The sequence below is a fragment of the Cygnus olor genome, chromosome 8 (assembly GCF_009769625.2).
Source record: "Cygnus olor isolate bCygOlo1 chromosome 8, bCygOlo1.pri.v2, whole genome shotgun sequence".
NCBI lineage: Eukaryota > Metazoa > Chordata > Aves > Anseriformes > Anatidae > Cygnus > Cygnus olor.
In genome coordinates this window covers 14,718,641-14,745,164 of record NC_049176.1, presented here as the reverse complement: position 1 = coordinate 14,745,164, position 26,524 = coordinate 14,718,641, and positions in this window count along the sequence as shown.

Genomic DNA, 26,524 nt, shown 5'->3' with positions numbered 1-26,524 from the left:
ATTATGGATACAATGAGACAAAAGAATCATCACAAATCAAATATGTTTGTTCAGGTTCTACAGGAAGGACAATTAAAGAAAAGTCAGCTGGTGCTGACAAAGACTAAAACAACAGCAGGTAAGCTTGTTTCTGGGTCAAGCGTAAGTTAAGTTTAGGTTTGGAATTGCAGTTGAAAATGCAGAAACAGCTTTACAGGAGTGCTATGCTGTGATTATGAGATAAGAGCTTGGGAGGTGTCACTTTAGACAGAAGTTGACTCATTCTTTGTGGAAAGAAGGTTGTCCCAACTTAGCATCTCTTCACATTTCCAGGGCTCGAGAGTAGGTTTAAGATATCACCTGGGCATAAAATTGCCTCAGTCTTCTGCTGGGGGTGAGGAATGCCCCAGTTTTCTGCCTCTTCGTGGCTTGGCAGGTAGGGTTAAAGCAAGGCAAACAAAGAGCACTCAAGACAGATTTGCTGCTGACTGTCTGTAGCAAATTAAGGAGAAGGCTGCTGTCTATCAGCTTTCAGGGGAAACTTCTTTATTATTGACAGTTTTCATCTCCTGAAGTCAACTTTGGCTCAGACTGGGCCCACAGCAAACGGTCTTGTCAATGGAGGGGGAGAATTGCCACTGCTTTATGTTTGCCTCTGAGAATTTTGTTGTGATGTCATAAATGTCTTTATCATTAAGGGTCAAAAGTCAAAGGCTCACAAAGGGAACGTACCACCATTTATTCCTCCCTGGGCTTCCAGGGTTATGAAGAGAGCTGGTGTCTGTCATTCTCAGGAAATGAAATCTTATTTAGGGGATGGCCTCAGAATTATTTATTCATCATTTAATATTTGTCTAAACTATGATCTCTGTAATAAACAGTGTTCTAAGGTTCTTCAGCAACAATGAAGTGATAAAGATTAAATAATATTTATTCCCCCATTACCAAATGGATCGGGGCACTATAGTGCTTAAGGGGTGGTGGTTGGGAATGGAGTGGGGTGTAAAAAAGACCATTTTATGAGATGTTCATCCTTATCACTTTTATTCCAAAATCCTGAATTCATTACTCAGACCAAACTCCCACAAACTACATAACTTATTCTATTTTCCTTTGTGTGTGTTCTAGAAGAACAAACCTTTACAAAATTAAACAAAAATATCCCTAGAAACAGAATCTATTTCCCTTGCACCAGAAATTTTACACACAAAATCTTACATAGACTTTGGGTTTCATAGACGTGTTACTGGGATAACTGCAATTAAAAATAATGATTCTTTACTTTGTAGATGTGTTTGCTTGAAAGCAGATCCAGAACCTTCATGAAAGTAGTTCTCTTGTCACATGGCAGACCAAATCCTCCATCACATCTGTTACTATTTCCACATCTGTACCTTGTGGCCACGAACTGTTGCTCATGCAATTAATGGAGAGAGAAAGAGAAAGTCCCACAGAAGGTCATGGAGAATCTCTCACACATAGAGATCCTTAGGCAGGAGGTTAGAGTACACAACTGTATATCTGACAATTGAGAGGATTACTTGTCACAACTCTCAGTTGTCTGTATGGACAAAGACTGGTAATTATTGCAAGACCACAATGCCTTTCTGACAGCTCATTGTTCTCAGAGCAGTTACTTGTCTGATGGCCTTTTCAGAGAGAGAGGTGTATTCTCCACTTGCAGCCTTTGCTGCTCCTGGTGCTTTCCACTGTTGCTCACTTTGTATAATACATTATTCTCCTCAGCCAGAGCTCCTTGACAGTATCAATTCTAGATGTTTTCAAGCAGTGATATAAGCACAACATTAAGCCCTGTAAATCAGAAATGAATTGGCATAGATGTGACTGGACATTAATCAGAGGAAATCTTAGCAGCCAGGGGATGGTTTTATTTGGATGCACATGCACACAAACACACACATCTCTGTATTTTGTCCAACACCCAACGTCATTCAGTCTGGACATTTCAGTGTCTGCGCTCTTGTTATTGAGAAAATGCAGGACACGGTGGCATTATCTGTCATTCTGCTTTTGATCATTTCTCATAAAGGCATGAGATCTTTACTGACTATTTCCATCCAGTCAAAAACAAACAAACAAACAAAAACATAAACATTCTTCTTTACCATCCTTTGCTCTATGGTGACCCTAAAATAAATCTTGGCAAGCTCAAAAATACAAAAATTGCATGAATCAGAATAAGCAAAAGCTTAGTTTCCATTACCAATGAAAAATTGCCTATGTAGTGCTTAGCCTGGAAACTGTTTAGGCCATTTTGGATCATATATTGCTTATACTTGTTTGATTCTATTAGATGGAGACCATTTGTTCAGCCCAGAGCAGAGCAGGCTGAGGGTAGGCCTCATGGTGGCCTGCAGCTCCCTCACAAGGGGAGCGGAGGGGCAGGTGCTGAGCTCTGCTCTCTGGGGACAGCAACAGGACCCGAGGGAACGGCATGGAGCTGGGACAGGGGAGGGTCAGGCTGGGTGTTAGGAAAAGGTTCTGCACCCAGAGGTAGTCAGGCACTGGGACAGGCAACCCAGTTCCAGTAGTCATGACACTAAGCTGCTGGAGTTCAAGAAGCGTTTGGACAATGCTCTCAGACACAGGGTCTGGTTTTTGGATGGTCCTGTGTGGAGCCAGGAGTTGGACAGGATGACCTTTGTGGGTCCCTTCTAACTTGGGATATTCTGTGATTCTGTGATTCTATGTCTCACCTAGTTGACATCTCCAATCAGTGTATTTTAATCTTCTTTCTAAAAACTATATTTTTACTTGTTACTGACTACATTTTCCATGGCACGTACATTTTTAAATATATTTTAAGTGTCACCTTGGTTTCAGTATCAACATGATTTATCATGTTTTAGTTCTCAGTAAAGGCCACAATAAATCACTGAGGGCAATTTAACATTTCAACATAACCCTTTAGGCCTTTGTTCTCTCATTCCATAGATGGTTCAAGCTTTCTGCATCATCAGCCTGTTCTTCAGCTGAAGAGGGTAAAGTACTTCCTGATTCAACATCTCATATCTGAAGTTCTCTCCTCATCAGACTCACCAATGTAACAAACTTGTTTTAGCATTTGTATTTGGCAGACTTGGAGCTTTTCCAAAAGCCCTGACATACAACCAACTTGTGGCAATGCCTGTCTCAGGAGTAGACTGTAGAAGCAGTGGCTGAGTCTCCTCTCTCTTCCCTCTATACAAGCAGATCATGATAATACTGTAAATTCTCCCCCAGTGATGCCGTGCCTGAACTTGATGAATGGGGGTGACAAAATGACATGCCATTCATTCCACGCTCTTCTCATATACCTGGAAGGGAAAGTCAGGATTCTATCCTTGTTCATTTCTTATTTGCACTGAAATCTGGAGAATATATAATCACCAGGTTGACCTTGAGATGAAAGACAGGGCTCATTCTCTCTTTTCTGTCAAAGCACAGAAAGCTAGTGACAATTTCACCTTATATTAAAAAGGCTGTGAACAGGGTAATTAACTTACAGAAGCCACAATTAATCTTCTTGGGTGTCCTCTGAAGCTAGTGGTAAGACACATGCCTAGAGTATCTAGGTCATATCACTGTCTCAAGCACTCACATCACTGTCCAGACACTGACCAATTTTTTTCAAGAGAAACAGCATGGTGACAGTTTGGAGATGGTCACCATGGTTTGAAGGGGAAAAGAGTCAGGGTAGGTAGTACTCAACAGAGGTGTTCTAACTGACAGCCTTCTACCAATTTTATTTAGATGCATGTGGGGAGGTAGAATCTCCCAGAAGGCATTAGCTCGTGCCTTAAGCAAGAGAGGATGTCTAACCTTACAGGACAAAAAAATAACTTTTGTGAACACCTCCACTGTATTTTATCTGAACATCAGACAGTGATTAACTTTTCATAAAATCCTGCTGTGATGATGTAGAATAGGTATCAAGTATTTAAAAAGTAAAACTTATTTTTCATATTTCATGTGACGTGACAAGTGGCTATTTCTATTGTACTGACGTGTTGGGTGAACATATTAAGTGCCCCTGCAAGACTTCTGCATCATTGTCTTCCATTTGTCTTCTAGCTATATGTTCATGAATTTGTCTTGCAGTTTGGTAGTAGCTTTCACTGTCTGACATGAATGCTGTTATTGAAAGCCTTGTTATGTATTCCTTGAAGTACTGCTACTGGGCACCTATAAACATGACTGACCATATTCATTTTGCAGAGTGTCTGTCTCCCTCCTTACTGCCTACTCACCCAGTCTTTCATTCATTCATTACTGTATACTCTATCTTTGTCTTATTATATCTTGTTAACTGCATGAATCATTTTTTTCTTATTATTACTTTTATTATCTCTATTATTTTTATTATTGATTGTTACCACATTTGGGAAACAAAATTTTCAGATCTATCTCAGTCTATCATCAAACACAAAGTTTCTCTTTTTATTATATTGAGCTTCCTTGCTTTGAGAAATTGTTACACATACAGAAAGTGTGTATTTTGGGCAGATTCCAAACTTAGTGGACACTGAGATTCCAGCCCTGCCCAAGGCACTCTCACACCCAGGAGTTTCTCCTCTCCTAGCCCACTGGCCACAGCTGCTGCTGACATCCAGTCCCTTTCATATCCCTCTCCCCATTTCCCCATGTTTGTTGTTCTTCAACTTTGACCCTTGCCTTTTTTCCACTGTAATTGCCACCCAAATCAGCACCCTGGCCCTAATTATTTTTTGTCCATTAGTCCCAGTTTTGCAATATCTTGCACCCAGACTTGGTATTTCAGATATGGTTACCAAGGTGATTATGGCCTTAGCTAGTGCTACCAAAAGGTAACCTCGTCACTGTTGGCCTTCCAAGATTACATCCTCTACTACTCCCCTTTGTTCCTCTACAATTACCTGTGGAGCCTGGTGTCTCTCACCGAACCCTCTTCAACTGTCTTTGCAATAAAGCCATCCCTTGTGGGTCCATACCTCTTGCACCATCTCACTTTGTTACTTGCTATGTCCAGCAATTTTTCATGTCATGTCCAGTCGTTTTGCAGGATCTGCTCATTTAGCTAAACCTCAAGTCATCAGGGCAAACTCATCTGCCTACATAACTTAACAGTTTAGAAGCTCTGGTAATTGTTCAAATTATCAAGCTCAGCTTTATAACATAACTCTACGATATCTCTGATCTCTCTTTTTTTTTTTTTTTATGATTAGTTGGGCTTGGTTTTCTGTTTTGTTTTGTTTGTTTGTTTTTTAAATATCTACTTTTGTAAATTGCATTATTGCATAAATCTTGGAATTAGTAACTAGTGATTTATAGTTCCTCATGTGGTCCCACAGGAAGGTGCATAGATTTTTAGTGCCTCTGTGTTTTCTGCATGTCGCACTGTGGATGACCTCAACTTCTTTGATTTCTCTGCAGCACCTAAGCTTAGGACACACCAGGTCACTACTTGCCTTTGCCTGTGAGATTTTTTTTCCCATAGTATGAGACAGAAGATGTAATTTCTTACCTTTAGTGAATGATTCAGTTCATATCCAACACCAACTAGAAAGTTATCACTGATCAAATTCCAGGTAAGGGACAATCAGAATTTTTTATCTTTTTGCAACTTCAGCAACATCTACAGAGCTGCTAGAGAGGTGCCTCTCCTCTCCCAAAATGATCAGAAGATGCATGTAAATTCACCATACTTTGAATGCTAACAGCTGCTCATATTTCTTTATGGTATGTTAGAAATTCTTTGAAATCTAATATAAAGGCATATTCTAGAAAGGAAATTATGCAAAGGCCACCTCTGTTTTGCACACGATATTAAGACTGTGCCTAGGTAATTCTGTTCACATTCTGTTAGGTTACCTTAACATATCACTTTGTGGAGTATTTAAAAGAGAAATTTGCAAAAGGGCCAAATATCTATATTAATCAATGCTTTAAAATAGACTTAATTTTACAGTTATAGTACCTATCCTCTTTTTCTTGATTCATATTAGGTCTGACAAAATGACACTGTGTTAATTCATCTACATTATAACCTTTCCTATGATCAGACACATTAGCAATCTAACTGCTGTTGCATTGTTTCACAATATTCTTCTACTGAATTAAGTATGGATGTTTTTCATTTCACTTATTTTCTAAACAAAAAAGTCTAAAATTTTCCAGAAGTTATTCAGACAATACACTTAAATCCACTTCAGGGAGAAGTAGCTACTAACTATTAGAGTTAGAATGCCTGGATGGTAGAACTAACTTCTAATTTTAGAAAAATAAGAGTCATTATCTGGATTCAACAAACTCAGTTCCTACAGAAGTAAGCCTGATAAATTGCTTCAAAGCGCCCTTTCTTAGCACACAGTTTGTAAAGAAATCACATATAACATTTCAGGAAAAATGTATATAAGTTATATATATATACATGCATATCTGTAAGTAGTAAAACATACGTAAAAATGCACATAAATACAAATAAGTAAATGTATATATGGATGTGTGCTTGTCAGGAAATAAATTTTTGCTATAACTTACCTATTGGACTCAACAGTATTGTAGCTGCTCTCACATCCATGTAATTCCTATATTCATAGAATCATATAATCATATTAAAGTTGGAAAAAAATTTTAAGATCATCTGGTCTAGCCTTACCCCTACCACCAATGTCACCCACTAAACCATGTCCCTAAGCATCACGTCCAACCTTTCCTTGAACACCCCCAGGGACGGTGACTCCACCACCTCCCCGGGCAACCCGACCCAATGTCTGACTGCTCTTTCTGAGAAGAAATGTCTCCTCATTTCTAACCTAAACCTCCCCTGACACAACTTGAGGCCATTCCTTCTAGTCCTATCACTAGTTACATGTGAGAAGAGGCCGAAGCCCAGCTCCCCACAGCTTCCTTTCAAGTAGTTGTAGAGAGCAATAAGATCTCCCCTGAGCCTCCTCTTCTCCAGACTAAACAATCCCAGTTCCCTCAGCCGCTCCTCACAGGACTTGTATTCCAGGCCCTTCACCATCTTTGTAGCCCTTCTCTGGACATGCTCCAGAGCCTTGATGTCCTTCTTGTAGTGAGGGGCCCAAAGCTGAACACAACACTCGAGGTGCGGCCTCACCAGAGCTGAGTACAGGGGAATGATCACCTCCCTCGTCCTGCTGGCTACACTATTCCTGATACAGGCCAGGATGCTGTTGGTCTTCTTGGCCACCTGGGCACACCGCTGGCTCATATTCAGGCAAGCATCAACCAGCACCCCCAGACCCTTTTCCTCTGCACAGCTTTCCAGCCACTCTGCCCCAAGCCTGTAGTGCTGCATGGGGTTGTTGTGGTCAAAGTGCAGGACCCAGCACTTGGCCACGTTGAACCTCATCCCATTGGCGTCTGTCCATCGACCCATCCTGTCCAGGCCCCTCTGCAGGGCCTTCCTACCCTTCAGCATATCAACACTTCCCCCCAACTTGGTGTTGTCTGCAAAATTACTTAGGGTGCACTCAATTCCCTCATCCAAATCATCAATAAAGATATTAAAGGGGGTGGGCTCTGGCTTTGTTGGGACCACTTGATTTTTATCAGAGAAGGAATGGTCCTTACACATTAAATAAAATTTATTAAAACACACATGAAAAGACCCACAGACATTGCAAGAAGATATACAGCCACATGCCTGTTGCACATCACTAGGAAATTCTTTTCTATATTAAACAAAAGTACATAAAATAGGTTGCAGAAGTACAGAGAATGATTTGATATTAAAAAAGAAAGTAATAAAATCCAGATTTGTTGCTAGACCTGGCTTCAGGTCTCATAAATACTGCCTTATCCAGGTGGACCTCTGTAGTTCACAAACAGAAAAAGCACATCACAAAACATGGGATTTGGTTTTCTTTTGTTCAGCACTTTATTTTTCCTATCAGACTGTATTTTCTAACACATCATCACATACCAAAATTCTAAATATATATATATATATATATTAAAAAAAAAAAAAAGATGACCAACAGGGCTGTCTTTCTTTGACTTTTTCAATATCCTACGGGCCTCAGGTAGTCTTATCATCCTTTCTTTTGTCTTCTCAAAAGCTTTATATCATATAAGCTCCCTCCAGCAAATTCAACAGTTATTGTTCCATCGGTAGCCTTCATCACATACCCTATTATCAGAACTGTGTGACAAGTTCTTTCCCCACCATGCTTTCCCTGCAGCCCTGGATAATCTCTACACAAGTAACAACAATATTCTCTGCATTCAGTCTGCTAGTATTAATTAGCATTATTTGGCCATTTAGAACTACACTTCCACAAAATCTATGTACATCTTTATATGTACTCCCTTTATAAATCTTACTGAAGGCAATGTTCATAAAAACAAATTAAAAAGACAATGCTAATACTTAAGTTGAATATTAATTAATTCAAATGGATAATAAATATACATATGGTAATAACACTTAACAGTCAGCATTTTTTCCAAGTACATGCATTACATACTTTAATGCAAGTACTGTTCGTGTGCTTGTTGCATATCTTGTTGCTCCAAAACTGACATAATTCAGAGCTAGACAGTATAGTACAGCTGGTCCTATCTAGCATGAATCTGAGTACCACTGTGGGTTAAAGAAGAATGTTGTTGGAACTCTACTCTTTTTAGCAGGTTGCTGGATTTTCTTGATGTGGAAGCTATGCAAGAAGAAAATAAATGGTTTTGTTGCACAAATTATTTTGATCATATTTTCCATCCACTGAGTGGTCTGAATGTGATGATGCACCTTCAACCATCCAGTTGCTGTCTCAAACCTTCCATTTTCCTATTTGTGAAATATAGTAACAGAACACTTGTAAAAGGGTTGCATATCTGTGTCAAAAATATCTACAAATAAATATGAAAATATTAAAAACCTATTTTAGGAAATATGCTAGTGTCAGACATTCTTCAGTTTGCTCAGTGACCACTAACGAGCTTCAACTGAATTTTACCTTTTTTAAAAAAATAGTTGGAGAGTAGTCTTTTATGAGATGAGTGTGTCCTTAACCATCCTATGGCTTTCCATGTTGCATCCCACTCAAATAGTTAAGCCTTAAAGGGAAGTATATGCCCAAGTAATGTGCCATAGTGGTCATCCTTGAAAAGGTATTTAAACATAGAAAATGGGAGTCTACCTGCCTGCACTTCAACTAACATCTGACTCTCATGACCATTTTTATTTTTTAAGAGAGCTGTTCCAAAGACAAATAAACCTTATTTGTATTTCATCTCCCAGTTCGTCAACTATTAACTTTCACATTTCTTGCTTGATTTTTCCCTTCTCATTAAGTATATAAAGGATCATGTATAGGACAAAAACAAATAAACAAAACAAAGTTCTGCACACCAATCATGAAATAATCTAGCAACACTATGTAGAAGATTATAGTGGATATCCAGATATTTTAGCAATAAAAACATCAAAAGCCTGGGAACAAGATCAGAGTGTATTTTTGTTTTGTTTTGTTTTGTTTTGTTTTGTTTTCGTTTTAAAAGCATTTGACATAGGAATGAAAACAGAGCCTCCATTTAACTTGCAAGATGATTTCGATGTAAGTTACATAGAAAATTGATCTTAAGACCATTAAAGGAAATGAACTAAGAACAAGGAAGTATTATGTAATTTGTTATCAGTGACTACAACTATTGACTGAGAAAGAAATGCAGCCATTACAATTACATGTAGTAACCTCACATATCAGAGGTACTTGTAAAAGGCAGTTACTGAGGTAAAGTAATGCTGGATATGCTGGGATGCACGTGTTCTGGTGTTGATATTTATAAGACCCTCTAAGAAAGAAGCCAGAAATAACATCCAGAGCAATTATACTTCATGTACCAAGAAAGATGTAATTAACTATTTTAAAACAGTGACACTCTCTTTCTATCAGGGAGAAGTAAAGCTTCTCCAAAACACTTCTGTTTGAAATGCATCTATGGAAACAACAAGTTGGATTTTAACCCAGTCTGGGGTCATGAAAAAGTAAGCACCCTTCCATCAAGCAATATTCAGAGAGACAAATCTTAGGGTATGTAACAGTCCCTGATAGACGAAGCAATGAAATGAGATACTAATAAAGGAGCTGTGTATCATCATAACGAGGATTATAACAGAAAAATGTTGGTTCCTTCTGTGGTGAAAATCACCAGGTGCATTTAAAAGCCAGTGCCAATGCAATTATTTTACCTGTGTTCCAAGGGATAAATCAACTTTCCTTCAATTAAGGCAGTAAAGTTGATGTAGGTCTATGTTCCTATCTGGGCTAAATAAGAAAAATTAGATAGATGGTTGTGGTGATGTTACTGTTGTAATTTATTTTGGTTTACTGTTTCTACCCTCAAATTGCTCTTTCAACCTGATGCTGCTTAAAAGATATAAAAAACCTTTGGTTTGAAAGATCTTGCAGTACCTGTCCAAAGAAATATTAACCTCACAGTGGATTCAATGAAATATTAAGGATAATGAACTTGTTTCTGTTGGTCTTTCTATGCAGCATGGGAGATTTTTGTCCATCTAGAGGAAATCTCTAAAGAGCTTAGAAGATCCTGAAGTGCTGATACATTGCTTTTCTAAAGGTTTGTAAGAAATTTATCTCATCTAGAACAGACAACGCAAACAGGACTTACAAGGAAGCAGAACTAGCGAGCCCAATTGCAATTCAGCATGGCAGAGAGCACAACAAAATTTGAGAGGAATATTGAATAATGAGCCATAATGTGTATGAATGTTAGATCAAATTAAGATTGAACTTTTTCAGTAGCCTTGAAGGCAAATAAATGGGAGTAAAGAGAAATTCATATGTTTGGAACATTTGGATCAAACTTTTAGATAAACAGCATAGGAAGTAGAGAAGTTTTTTTTTTTTTTTTTTTTTTTTTTTTTTTTTTTTTTCCTGCAAACTGGAAAATTGGAGCAGAATTCGTGTGCTACAGTGTTGCTTATAATGTCAGGATTTACAACACACATGCATTTGAAATACCATCCAGTGATACTGGAATACAGTAGAAACTGTCTTATCAGAGAACTTTTCACTGTAAGTACTAGCACGTAACATGTCAGTCTAGTTTCCTGCACATTGGGAAAGTGTTGAAATCTGTTCAAAAAGATGTGAACAATACAGGACAAAGCATTACAACTTGCAGCTGCTTTAATAGTTTGTCATGGAATGAAATAAGAAAACTTCCAATTCAAAGCAGATTTTAAAAAAAACATGCTGAGAAGAAAGCTTTTTAAAATTCTCTTAAATTAATACCCTGAACAACCATCATCTCAAAGTACAGGGATAATGCTATTTAAAAAAAAAAAAAAAAGAAAGAAAGAAAAAAAAAAAGAAAAAGAAAAAGATTTATTTCACCATGGAAATAAATTCAAAAATACTACATACACTGACTGATTTTAAATACATTTCTCCAGTAGAAATTGCTGAATTGAAATTGCAGTATTAATAAAATGTTGCATAAGTTTGGAGTTACTAAGCTAACACCTTCACAGAATTTATTAGTAATTACTTTAGATAAGTATGAACTCACACTGGCCCTTGTGAATTCAGTAGACTGTCATATCATATCACTATCATAATTAAATAATGTAAGAAAATAAATTGAAAACATATTATGTGTAGAACATCAATCTACAGACATATGCTCATTTATAATTGTAATACAAGTGCATACCATCATATATATATGTACTTATACATATATATATATATATATTAATAATAGTTCATAGAGTCATGGAATATCCCAAGTTGAAAGGGACCCACAAAGTACAAATCCTGGATTGCAAAAGATTTTGCAAAGCATAATGGTCAATATCTCTATTTTTTTCAATGGAGATGCAGAAACAAAAGAAAACAAATGATATAACTGCCTTATTCATACTGCGTTAGCTATATTCTATTTTAGAAGCAGAAGGAAATACATGTAAGCAGCAGAAAAGGCATTTAAACCAAGCTGTCTTCTTCTGAACCTGCTCACTGAAATCCTTTCCTGTTCTGACAATGGAATCATCTCCACACAGTTACATATTTGACATTTTTCACTCATATTCACTCTTATTTTCCCTCTGTCATGTCTAAGACATATCCAGAAAAAGAGACAGTTAATGAAACTGATATGGTCTAATATCAGGAACTATTTGTTACAATGTTAAATAAACTCTCCAAAATAGTTCAGGTACAACTAATATTGCCCATGCAGAATGTTCCTTTTGCTCCATTAGCTCCTTGCTGTTTTGCTTTTCAATTAACTCCTACAAGCTTTATAGTTGTAATGAAAGAAATTGAGTCTAATGAGTCAAAAGGGCAGCAGTGATTGATTCGTTATGTACTGCTGGACCTTCTGAGGGACAATTTTTCGTAAAGGCATGAACAAAAACAGGTTATGCTGTAAAGTGAATTTGAAGGCTGTAGTTGGAAGGAATTCTGGAGTAGATAGTAGGTTATGCAAAGGGATTTTATCTAAGTACTTAACTGCACTCTCCCTGTTCATTTGAAAGAAGCTTGCTCACTGGGAGAGTTTGAAGGAAGAATCAACTACAAGGTAAGAATCTTTATTACTAGATGAAGCTAAAAGTATTTCAGAAAGACCTTTAAAGAATGCTTTAAAGATTTTGGGGTTATAAGATGATGCCACGCATCCCACCCACTCACACAAAAGCTCTTTAGTATGTTAGGGTTCATTTTGCTTGCAATATCATCTGAAATCCCTTTTTACGCTCATTCACCTTTTCAGTAACATGGCTAGAACACCTCAGCAAGAACTATCCTGTAGCCTCTTTTCATTTGTTCTCTTCTAAGAACAACTGGGTGACAGCAGTACAAATTTGCTTTCATCATACTTCTTTAAATATCTATTAGTGGAACATCTGTTGGAGATTGCTACTATTTTATGTTCAGCAGAGCTGTCACTGGGAAGTGGAAGATGTACAATACAACAAAGCCTGGCTTGGAAAGACATCCAAGTCTAGTTCCAGCCCTTAATCTACTACAACTATTAAAATAGTATGGTGGTGTCCCTTAATCTACTGCAACAATTAAAAGAATATGGTTGTGTCCCTTTTCCCATATATATATATATATAAGTCAGGGGATCCTCTATGTATATATATAGACATATACATGTATATACATATATATGTATATATACATATATATATATATACATAGAGGATCCCTTGACTTACAGGGGACTCCTCCGAAGTTTGATGAGGGTGAGACAAAGACAGGGAAAGAGCAGGAATTAATTAGACCACTTAAATGCACATCATTTCCAAACAATAAAATGATAGCAACTATGAAATTTTAGAAAAGTTGAAGAATCTCACTCCAGAGATTATAGAAGTTGAGTATTTCTCATTTTTTCTTAGAGGGAGTATTCTTAATTTCCGATCTGACCAAAATCCCATGAAATGTATACTAACACCCAAAAAAGTGTTCGTAAGTAGTTTTTTAACTACATAATCCCAGAACATCTTCATATATGGAGCTCAGAGTTAGGAACTTCCTCCGGCTGACCCATATCAGAGTGCCATGAGCACTATGGAATAAGAAATGCTGAAACATGGGACTCCTTGGATTTCAGTCCATCTATACAGAAAGGAAGACTATGGAGATCAAACTGAATTAAGCTTAATTTTTGGAATAGTAGAAATAGATTTCATTTTTCAAATCTCAAAATACTCATTTCTATTGTTGCAATTGGAAGAAAGCTCACGACCACTTCAAATAGTCAAATCGCAGTGTCCTACCTTTTCATTATTACAAAAGTGGTGCCAATGAAAATAAAACAATACTGATTTGGGGTAAAGGGATGTGAAAATATATTTTCCTAGGAATTTAGTTTTATATTGGTATGCAGTAGTTTCAATCATCGCCAGCATATTAAAGTAACTTAGCTTAGTTCTGACAGCAGTACTTTATTATTATTATTATTATTATTATTATTAATTATTATTATTATTATTAATTTTATTATTTTTTTATGGTGAAATGTTAATTTACTGAAAAGTAAATGCAGGAAAGGTTGAGCTGACCTCCTAAATGATTGACTGTCATGATTGGGAAATGCGTCATGAGGCTGCAAATCTTTAATGGACAATCACTTAAATTATTTAGATAGAAATGTCAGTTGAGCACACCATACAGTGCTTACTCTGTGTGAGACAGAAGAGAAATGTTCCCAGAATTATCTCAAGAAATTACATGAGACAAGAGCAAATGAGGAAGAAATATAGGGGAATCAATAAACATGGTGGCAGAATCCCAGATCTCTACTAGAAACTCAATAGGTTTTGCTTCTTGTTCTATTTTATGATACTGTGGATAGAAATACATATATATATCTTTATTACTTTTAAATCAAAATCTGATTCAAGTCTTTCAGGAAAGTGTTCTCTAAATGTCAAACAAAGGAATAAAGCGAGACTGACTCCAGTTCTTAGCATATTTCCTTAATATTATTCCCTTCTTCCTTCTGGCCATATTATGTTCTAAAAAAATAAAAAATAAAAATAAAAATAAATTAAAAAAATGCTATGAAACAAGTTAAATCTCCAAGGAATTATAATGGCATAACGACATCAACCAAGAAACAAAAAACGAATGAGGGAGGAACCAGTACATCCGTACCTGAAGGACATTGTAGCTATTCTGAATTTCTTGTGTTGTGAATCTTTGGTTTTTAGTTTCCCCAGATACAAACAAGAAATCATAATACTCACAATTAACTTTGCTGTCAACAGTGTAGACTTTAATTTTATCTGACATCATTTAGTTATACACATACACAGTGTCCATGGAACTGGTGAATTTTACAAACAAAGTGTTGTTCTAAGGTTGTTCTAGTTGTTTGTTATCTGACATTTTTTTGAAGTGAAACTTTTTAAAGTTCATTTTTATGCTTTTCTGGTTAGAAAGCATCTTATATTGTTGGAGATAAGTAATACCTCCTCCTATTATCTATCTATGATTTGGGGATCTTATCAATGTGTATAAATACCTGAGGTGTGGGAGACAGAGGGATTTAGCCAACCTCTTTTCAGTGGTTTGTGGGGACAGGACAAGGGGTAATGGCCACAAGATGGAGCACAGGAAGTTCCGCAACAACATGCGAAAGAACTTCTTCACATTGAGGGTGGCGGAGCACTGGAACAGGCTGCCTAGGGAGGTTGTGGAGTCTCCTTCTCTGGAGATATTCAAGGCCCATCTGGACGCCTACCTGGGCAGCCTGCTCTAAGGAACCTGCTTTGGCAGGGGTGTTGGACTCAATGATCTCTCGAGGTCCCTTCCAACCCCTACAATTCTGTGATTCTGTGATTCTGTGATCTATATTATTAAGCTTTTTGGGGTTCTCAGAAAGAAAGAACCATTTAGAACAACATGATGCTACAGTTTCCAAACTGAATACAAAAAAGGTCAAGCAGGGAGATATACTATTCTTCCTTTCCTCTTGTTTTCTCTGCTCAGCATTTTTATTCTCTTCTCTGTATTTCTTGTTCTTTATGTGGAGTAGATGCAAAGCTACGAAGTCATGCAAGAGTTTATCCTTATGAATATGACTGTGAAAAGGACAAAATTCCAAAGGATTCAATAGATCTCACAACTGCCATCACCACCAGCAAGGTCAGATCTCATTACCTAAATTGCAGATATTTGGGTGGGTAATCTTCAGATAAGTAAGAATAAAATTAAAAAAAAAAAAAAAAAGAAAAAAAGATTTATTTCTATACAGCTTATTTTGAAATATTTTTTTATTTTTATTTTTATTTTTATTTACCTTAGACGGAATTTAGGAAGGATATGTGAAATTTGTGAATACGTCATTCTCAAATAATGAGATCCATGTAATGAAAACACAAAAATATCACCTGTAAGATAAAACCTCAGATTTTCATAGTTCATCTAGAATGAAGTGAACTCAAGAATTTTCCAGATTTGTATTTGCTTTGTGAGAGACTGCAAAAAAGCAAGAGTTAAAGACATAGGGTTTCATGGTGTTACAAATACAATCAAGTTTTGAGAAATTAAATCATATAAGCAAAAAGGGAAGCATATTTTCCATTGATTTTCTCACCCCCAAGTTTCCAGTAAATTGTCTATCAAGACAGGCTTTTATGATCATTTTATGCCACTTTGGTAGTATTTTCCACCCTTCATCATATCCTTTAATGTTACTGCAGCTACATCAAAATGTAATTATCTTATTGCCATAAAGCAAAGTATTGTAATAAAGAAATCTTTTCACATCATGAAAGTGTTTAAGCAGGCCAAGAAGGCCAAAAGAAAAAGTTTTCTTGGCGCTTAATGGCAAGGCACAAGCTCTAAACCCAAAAGTAAAGCTAATAGTTTATACTTGAAGACAAAGAAAGGGTGAAAATTTCAAAAGACTCCATATATATGGTTATTTTTCTTTCCATTATCCCTATTTCCTTCTTCCCTGTTTTTGCAGATATCCAAGATAAATGTTTTTGTAACAATTATTCATCATCCACAAATTAGCATTTCGGTTCACATTCGTATTTCCCATGGTGACCATGTACCTCACAGCAAATAAAAAATAAAATGTTTAGATGAAAACCTTAAAGTATATAAGGCTTGAAAGCTGAAGTAGAGTTAAAAGTCAGTTTTCTCAGCACCTTCTGAGAACCAATAAGTTGGCATTATTTCAACTTGTGGTTTAATATATGGCTTTTATGTTTTTTAGAGGTGCGTGTTGGAGGGTGGTACAAAGTGGTACCATACTAAGGATGGCTTTCTCCTATAGCAGTTCACTCGTCTCCTCCCAGATGATAATTAGCCAAATGCCAAATCCTGGATCTTACTATGAGCAGAAGAGGCTCTAAATACAGAGGAAACAGTGCCCAGTGGTGACCTGTTGCTCTCCCACTTTCATCTTTTCATGAAACATCACCAAGCAATGGTGAGAAGAAATGTGTGGGAAGTCAGCAGTCATTCAGTTGATGATGCCCTGCAACTTTGTAGCTCAGTTAATATGGCATTGTTGGTCTGTGTGTGTAGAAACAACTGTCTAATTACTAGCTATTATTTGGTTTTGCTTTTGCTTAGCTTTGTACAGTTGTGTAGTTAACATCTATTTTTACATACATATTTCTGTAACAAATAGAGAGTAATAACAAAGATACTAAAATGCATCACACAGGAATACAAGCCTGGGATGATAGGAGATACCAGAAAATACAGACAAAGTACAGACCAAAGATGATGCTGGAGTCCCCAGGAGTATAAAGACTTATCAGCAGTCAGGCATTGATCACCAGAGAAATACAAACTAAGGAGCTAGGTAAAACCACCTCAGGAGTAACAAAGAGACCATAGAACAAGTCTCCCAAATCAGTAATAAACACTGTGTAGTAAACTTACATGTAACATGGTACTGCAAACCAAAAGCAAGCAAAGAGTCTGCATTAGCAAAGGCATAAAAATTAGTTAAAGTGCACACAAAATTGTAAAGGAAGAAATGCATACCATCAGCAAAATATATCTCTTGGCAAAGCATATCAGATGCTGACAACTCATTTGAACTCTCCTTTCCCTGGCTGAAATCATCCATCTCAGGAGACAAAGGGGCACTACAAAGAGCGTAGTATCAGAGAAAGAGGTAGAAGAAAAATGTATGCATCAGATATAACTATATATAATGTGAACTTTCAGTGTTAGCTTCATTGTAACTGAACTAAAAATATTTTATTAGACTGTTACGACTTTAATTAAGCTAACAATACATTCTTGGTTTTGCATATAAGGTGTATTCCTTTGGGCCACGTAAACTGCACAGGCAGTAATGCAACACTGATGGAGAATTTAAGTACCATAGTCTGTAAATTGGATGCCACAAGCTGCTAACAGATTGGTGGAGAATGAACCATTAACATGGATTCATTAAAATTTAATGCAACAAATTGGTAGCAGCCATAATTTACAAACTTCCAGGAAACAAATCACAATCTTTGCTGGGGCTCCACTGAAGTAGTTACAAAGAGTTAAATTCTGGTTCCTCCTGTACTTCAGGCAGGACAGAAACTGTCTACCAGCTCTCTTACTTATGCAGATATTTTTCATTTCCTGCTGTCCCCTCAATGGTAAAACTATTCATACAGAAAGTACAACAGGATGGTGAATTTACTACCCATCCAGAGAGAACTCCTGATGCGAGTAACATCTTCAGTGGAACTGAGGTCACCTTTGCCCCTATGTGAGTCAGTAATAAGATGATTTAAAGTCTAGTATTAAGCGTGAGCCTTCCTGAGCTTCTATGAAGAGGTCTTTGAAGCTGTGCAAAATGGAATCATGTTATTCTTGTTATTTTCTACATTTATTTCCAATCTTTTTTTTCTGAATCTCTCTGGGCACCCAAAGTGTTGAGCAGAATTCTACTGCTTCCTGTGTCCTCTTCTGTGTATTCTTTTGCAAGGCAGGGTGTTTCCTTCCCTCTCCCTGGGATAGCCACCCTTCCATGTCATCATACCATACTTGTTTTTTCTACTGTCAGAAGGGGTAACATTTATGCTTAAGTCTTCACTACTGTGTATATTTGTGACTTACTCTTTCATTTGTCACTGATGCTACTCCTTATCAAACAAGGAGTCTCAATCTTTTCACTCTTGCTTCACACAGGAATTTCCTATGCTCCTAATCAGTTTGAGAAATCTGACTGACAAGCAGAAAGGTATAGGTTGGCAAAACTAATGGTTTACTTTAAATTGCTGCTGTGTCGTAAAACATCAAAGTTCAGCAGCTGATTCATGAGCATCATAGCTGTCCATGCACTGCTAGTACTACAGACAGATAGAGATGATAACTTTGTCAGTCAGCCTATATTATTTCATCTCTGTGTGCCAAGCAGAGCTCTGATTCATATCTCTAAGTATCTCTTACATCTCTTGCGTAGTTCTGAGATAGAGAGGCTTGTACTGAACATAGCCATCCTATTGCAGACATATTTTTATAACATTATTATAATAAAATTTATACCATTTTTCATCCCATTTGTTATGAATCTCAGCACTGTGTCTGATTTTTAGTCACAACTGAAAAAATGAGTAGGCAGGTATCTCTACCTTCAGAGATAGCTCTACAAATGACTGCCTTTATTTCTTCCTGAATATGAACTCTGAGCACTCTGAGCACTTGCCTAATGACCTGGGTTTCACATCAGAGAAATTTCATCTCAGAGCTAAGAGTATATATATGTAAAAGCTACAAGTTATATTTTTCTTTTCTCAAGCAAACCAAGGTGGCTTTGAGTGAAGACTTTAGCCATTTGATAAGGATCTCCATTATCTTAGTCAGCAACTCATCATGAAATATAAACAGGTTTCTATTCTCTGGAAGTAAGTTAGTTTACTAAAAAAGGAGCTTCACCTCCTAAAGATAATTAGTGCAATCATCTTCAGTAGTAAACTCTAGAAAAGTGACAGTGTTACAACATCTGGCCCTTCTGAATTGTAGGTCCTTACTGTAAGCCATATGTGATAAAATGTGCAGCCTGAGTAGATTCATAGAAGTGCTCTGAGGTTTAAAAATGAGTTTTGTTGTTGTTGTTTTTTATTCCCTAAATTCAGGAAGTGGCATTTATTTTATTTTTTTATTCTTGGTTAAAGTCCAACTTTGTTAATTTATCCTACTCAGAAAAAGATTATATTAAAATGACTGAAATGAGAATATCTAGTTATTTAAAATATCAGTATTATTATTAATAATTGCAAAGATAATATATTATGCTGATAAATGCCTAAGCACTTTCTTGCCTAAATACTTCCTTACAGAACGCATTGAGAATAACACTGGAGTAAAAAGTCATACAAGTTATTGTAGTTGAAAAAAAAAAAGAATCCTCCAGAACCAGGATGAATTTCAGATGAAAGCCATATATGAAGCCATATGAAAGCATATGAAGATATTGTCAAAATATGAAAACAAACAAACAGTCAAACAAACAACTGATGAACCAACCAACCAACCAAAAACCAACACCCTTGCTCTGCCCCTTCAGGCAGAAACAGATATTCATTTTTTATCCTTCCAGTTACTATTTAGTAGTATAGTAGGCCTTTTTGGAAAATTTAATTTAAAAATAATTTTAAAGTACTCCAAGCAAACTTGGAGTGGAGAAGGTATTTTCTGTGGGTTGATTTTTTGCATAAAAAATGCATAAAGTGTTAATATGCATAAATAGATCTTTAAGAAACGTTCTTGATATTCATAGGGACATTAAATACCAAATCAACAATGGCTGCAACATATGTCTTCTAAAAATCAAAAAACAATGCTTTAATTACAGGAGATTAAGCCCCTTCTGTCCCCTTCTCCTCCTTCTGCCCCTCCTGCCCCCCGAAAAATCTTACTGACTTCTTATCACCCTTTTGGCACAGAAAAAAAAAATGATGAAAATGATGTCAGTAGGATACTGTAAGAACTTAGTGTAACACTCAAGGAAGTAGTTTTTAAACCTGCAGAAACATTTATTTACAATGGATATTTGAATTCTGTGGTGAAGGGAATGTTTTTGTTTTGCTGTATTCAATTATTTTGAGTAGATCAAATATTTAAGAAAACAACAACAACAAATACACTGTAACCAGTAAATTCCCTAATATTATCACACTTGAATATTCATTTCAGTAATAAAACCCATAGTTGTTTCACTCTGAGCATATTCCTCTTTGAGACCACTGTGATGTCTTACTGAAAAACTTCTTAGGAAGATCATAAATGTTCCATTGGTAGCATCAGTGGAAGGTTGTCTGCTTCAGAATTGTTTCCTGTAAAGAAAAGAAATAAATAAAAAGTTTTCTTTCCTGAGAAGTTTAAAACACAAAGTTGAAACAAAAGTAGAGATCATTTATTGCATAAAAATGTTCTTTTTTTAAAAAAAAAAAAAAAAAAAGCCTATATTGAAGTCATAAATACAGATGGCCAGGTTATGTTATAAATTAATGCAGCAAATCAATGTATGTCTCTGAATTCATCTTATTTACCTTAGGATATGGCTTGAATGTGCTTCACCAGAAGCTTCACCAGATCTATTATGTGTAGATATGCTGAAAAACTCACAAGTTTTCAGGCACTCAGCTGACTATACTCAAAGCTGAAAAAGATGTAGTACCAAACAACGATGGCACAGCTAGATGATTAATTAGTTTTTCCAGACTGATTCATCCCATGATTAAACAGCAGTTGAAATCTGGGTTATGAAATTTCAAATCCATGCTGAAATGCAAGAAGAAACAATAATGGAAGTCTGAGAAATCTTAGATAGTGTGTCTAGGAATCCTTTAGAGGATTACACTCTCTAAAAAAAAAAAAATGTTTAAAGATAGTTGAAGCTCCCCAAGACTGAGAGAAAAAGACTACACATATATCAAAATAAACATCAGTAGTCTACTACCATTCTCTTGTATTCCAGGAGTGCAACAAGAGTTGAAAATGAACACACTGAAGGTCGATTTTTTATTTTTTATTTTTACCAGAGATATTACACTATTATTTTTAATCAGAGACAGTACTTTTTAGTTATGAAATAGGAAGGCTCAGAGCTCTTGGGTGTGGGAAAGCAGCTGTGGGGAGAAGCACAGATACTGTGAAGCCAGAATTGGATTTCCTTATGGATCAGACCTATTGGACATTTAATCTGTCTCTCCTTTGCAACTCCTGAAGCTTCAAATTACACCCACATCAGCTGCAGGAGAACTGGAAATACTGCAGGGTTTAGTGTTATGTTGTGGGGGAAAAAAATGCATTTTTCACTTCTTTTGGAAAGGCTACCTCAGAGAATAGCATTCAGCAGAAGCTGAGGTTGATTAGCATTTCACAGTATCAGGTCATTAGATATTTTCTAAAAATTATAGCATAAAGCACAGTAGTATTAAAATAGAAAATTATGCTTTTCAATGCAAAAGTGAGTTTGACTTTAGAAGAATGAACTTTTTTTTTTTTTTTTTTTTTTTGGACATATCAATAGCACTGTAAAATTTCAGTTTTCCCAGCAACAGAATCAATGGAGTATTACATCTAAAATCTTTTGAATTCTCTAAATGTACCAAGTGATTCGTGTAAGTCATTTTAGAGGGCACACTACAGCAGAATTACCTCCCAGAAAAGTTCACAATGTGAGCCTTACTCCCACTTCAGTTATTGAGTTCTTTTATAAGAGATATGAAAACATAAAGATAGTGTCAAAAAATAGTGGCTGTGTAGGAAGTTATTGCATAGCCAACATCTTTTTCTGAAGAATGTGCCTAAAAGAAAGTATTATTCCATTCCATCACACAGAAAAGTGTAACATTCTCCCAGTTAAATCATTTTACATACACTGAGGCAGCCTTGAACATATATGAATCACTGATATTATTTGTAATTAAGCATACCAAATGAAGTATACATAACTACACATTCAACTGTTATTTACAACCAGCACATGAATACTTTGTGTTTAATTGTCCATTCCCATCACATATTTAGCTGTAAGCTCTGTGAAGTGCAATGAATTCTTTTAGTAGCTTTACTGCGATACAATTTTAATTTGCTTTTTTTATATAGAGTATTTGATACAATGTACCTTGAATTGTGTGACAGTAAGGTAAAAATAATGAGACCACTTTTCAGACCTGCATGCCACTATTCCCATTTTAGAGCAGTAAGGCAAAATGATATATGTACATAAGCTAGAAGTAAAGAGAAAATGAATCCATATTTTAAATCAGAAAAAAAAAAAAAAAAGCAAAATTCAAATACTACTCCCTTAGCTTTCATCTTTCCTTCATTAAATGCTTTTGGAAAGGCATCTTAAAAAATAATTAACACTCAGCAATTCTTGAACTGCTCAGAAAAAAAAGAAGATATTTCATGAAGCTAATTATTTTGTTCTTGGCTTCATTCTGGGTATGAGACAGCATGGAAGGCCTGAAGATGAAGTATGAATTGCTCACTTCACCATCTTTCAGGTTGTTGGAAAACATTTCTTAGGTGATCTACAAATTTCAGGTGTTTTTAACTTAGAGGAAGATGTAATTCTCCATATTCTGTGGTAGGATGACCTTTGTTCAAGCAGCTTAGGTCACAAAGTCATGCCAAGCTTCCAGCAGGCATTATATTTAAAGAAAGCATGAAGCCTTTGGGCTGCAGGAAACTGCTGTTGGAAACTCACTGCAAGGTCCAGACATGCAGAAAATGAAGAGAAAAATAAAACGCCTTTTGAGGGGCAAACACAACACTATTTCACCATCCTGATCCACAGTGTCTAAAGACAACTTGGAAAGCAAAAGGGAAGCAAATCAGGGAAACAAGGGAAGCAAAGTTTTGTTTGAATAAATCCTACAGGATGAAGATTATCCTTGCAGAGACAGACTTAAAACTTTCTAGGGAATCTATTTCCTCTTGCTTTCAATTGGATTAGATTCAATTGGATTTTTGGTTTCTAAATGACCTAAAATTCCTAAATACTTGAAAAAAAACTTTCATATTTCTGATGAGGAAAGATTTATTTTTTTTTTTCCACCCTGAGGAGATGATCAGCTTTTAATCTGGCCAATCAATTGTGTAGAACACCAAAATTCTGATGCCTCTTTTTTTTTTTTAAAAAAAAAAAAAAGGAAGAGAAGAGAAAAAACATAGAGAAGCAGATGTATTCCAATGCAGGTCATGATTACAAGAGGTATTATAAAGGTATATCTATAAAGCAATAGATTGTGTAGCTGCTTTTATTTATTCTGAGGACTCCTCTGAGGACTCCTCAAGTTCAAAGAATCCCATCTAGAAACAAAAGAGATAAACCAGTTAAGTTTTTAATTGCGCTGAGTTTCTTAATTAGACTGCTAAGGAGCCCGAGGCATATAATACAGATTGGTAACTCAAATTTATCAACAAACAACAACAAAGTGAACAAATCAAATGAACAGCAACATCAAATTAATCAGCTTTCTATGTTGATGCAATATCAAATGCATCAACAATTCCTTGCAATTTCTGTACAGTACATTTATTTTTTTCCCAGAAGTTAGCTGTCTTGTTCAGTTGTCAGTCCCCCAGAATGGTAGGGGAAAGGTAGTCAATAGACTTCAGGTCCAAATCAGGTACAGGAAAGATCACATCAGTTTTAGGCTGGTGGGATAGCAACTTTTGTGCTAGCCATGCAGTCTTCCGAAATTAGAGATGGGTAATTGCTAGCCAGTTTCTCATGCTACCTGCCAACGCAACATATGGTTTCCTGGAGATGTTCTGGTGTTATGTGATATTTACTACTTAATGTTAAACAAACATATAACAAATAAAGAACTTTCTCTGCATTAGGCACGGTGTCTCCTTGTCTATGATATAGATACGTGCAGTTTTTGTGTGACCTAGGACTGATTCAACTGTCCAGAGAAATACTCTACCAATATCAGGCTCAGATAAATTACCTGTGCACTTAAGATTTGTCATAGACTTCTCAAAAAACATTTTTGCTCATTAAAAACAAGTGCAAGAATGCTAAAAGAAATGGTTGCCACCAGAAATGAATAATGTAAAACCACACCAAATCAACATACATATTATTAATGAAGACATTCTTACAATTCCCATGTTTTCAATCAGTTTCAAGAAGATACATGAAAGAAAGTATGTCTAGAAAGCTGTAATATTGACAGACTGAATAATTTAAGTTTTGTTGATATGAAACATTCAATTAGCATATTAGTAAATTCTGGTTTAACTCCTAATGCTGTGGATAAGAGAAAAGAAACACATTTCTTTATCTAATATGGTGCGATGCCCTGCTAGAATAGAAATTGCTGAAAAGCAGGCTAGGGCACTTTTTGACATGGATTCTTCAAACCCACAAAAAATCAATGTAATCTTTGTTGAATGAGAAGGGGACATTTCTGAGGTATGAACAAATATAAATAAAAAATAATTAGGTCACCTCTGTGTGATCATAGCCATAAATGTCAAGCAAGCTTTTCATTTAGAGATTTTTTTCTACAGTGCTGAGAGTTTCATATTAAAGATTAACCAAAACTACTTTCAGAACAAAACTATCACCTTCCTTTCCTTTCAGAACTGTACTGAAGTGCTGGGAAATGTGCTTAAGGATCTTGTTGAAGAGAGGCAGCACACTATGATTCTTCAGAGAAGTACATTTTTTCCTAACAGATATATAAATTACATGAAAACTCTTCAAAATCCTTCCATTTTTCCCACAGTAATCAAGGAATGGGCCCATATGTCTGACTGAGATGAGCAAATATCATTTGTAAATACAATGACCATGTAAAAATCTTGCGAGATCTTTTCTCATGTCAGTGTAAGCAGTACTTTTTTTGGGGGGGGGGGCAAGGATTTTTTTTTTTTTTTTTTTACTACAATAAAAGGACATAGGAGATCATGGAGCTACGATGACAGCAAACTGAAGAGACTGAAATCTACAGAGAAATGAAGAATATATATATATAATATTATATATATATATATATTTATTATTATTATTTTTCCAGGGGTGTTTTGCTTCATCAGCTAAGCTTTCTTGGTCTTCAGCAAATCTTGGGTTTTAGTAAATTAAAATTTCTGATAAGTGGGATCTCCTTAAACTTTTCTTGTCTTAAACTTAGATATTGTTTTTTGTAACCTCAGAAGTGATACAGGCTACTGAATAGACCAAAGACATTTAATGACTATTCACTCTGCACTACTATGAGCCCCTCATTTCTGCTATCTCAAAGCAGTTTTTTTGTTTGTTTGTTTTTTCTGTATCTGTATTTTCTACTGACACAAGACATCCTTGCAGAATTTACATACCTATCCCAGCTCGGGTGTGAATCCTGGAAGTAGTTTCACATCGTTTCTGTTTTACATATTCCTTGTAAGCAATATTACTTGTAGTGTCACTGTACAACCCACTGGTATATACTTCTGAACAACAATTGCTAACCACAAAAGCACTGTATGTAGTCTGAAATGAAAGTGAAATCCAGTTAAAGCCTAACAAAAGCAAAAACTTTTATCTGTCTGCTGCTAATAACAATACTATGACTCATCCAAAAAGCTGAATGTCTAATAAGTAGCTATTTTTTTCCAATACCTTACATCTGGATTATCATTCTTTTATTCATATTGTCTCTCTTGCTGTATGAGTATTCCCACTGACTGCAATTACAATTGAATTTGGCTCAGAATTGGTGCTTGGGAATGAGCTCTGTCTGATACTGTGTTTGATAGAGAGTGACACTATTCAGAAGGCATAGTCACTAATCCTATCACTCCAATCTGTAATCCGATTAACCCTCAAACTGTTTCCATGTTTTGGAATCCTGCTTTCTGCTGTTTGTTTGTTTTTAATATATTATGAATGCACTGAACTTTATTGGTTCCACCACTGTTACTGTTATTATTCTGAGCTGTTTTTCCTAGGAGCTGTCTTATGACCTTGTCCATAGGGTGACAGTAGTGTGCAAATATAGAACAAAAATACTCTTGCTTTTCTGAATACATTCTTAAAGAATGTGCTTTATTCTACTCTCTGCTCTTATTTCCTTTAATTC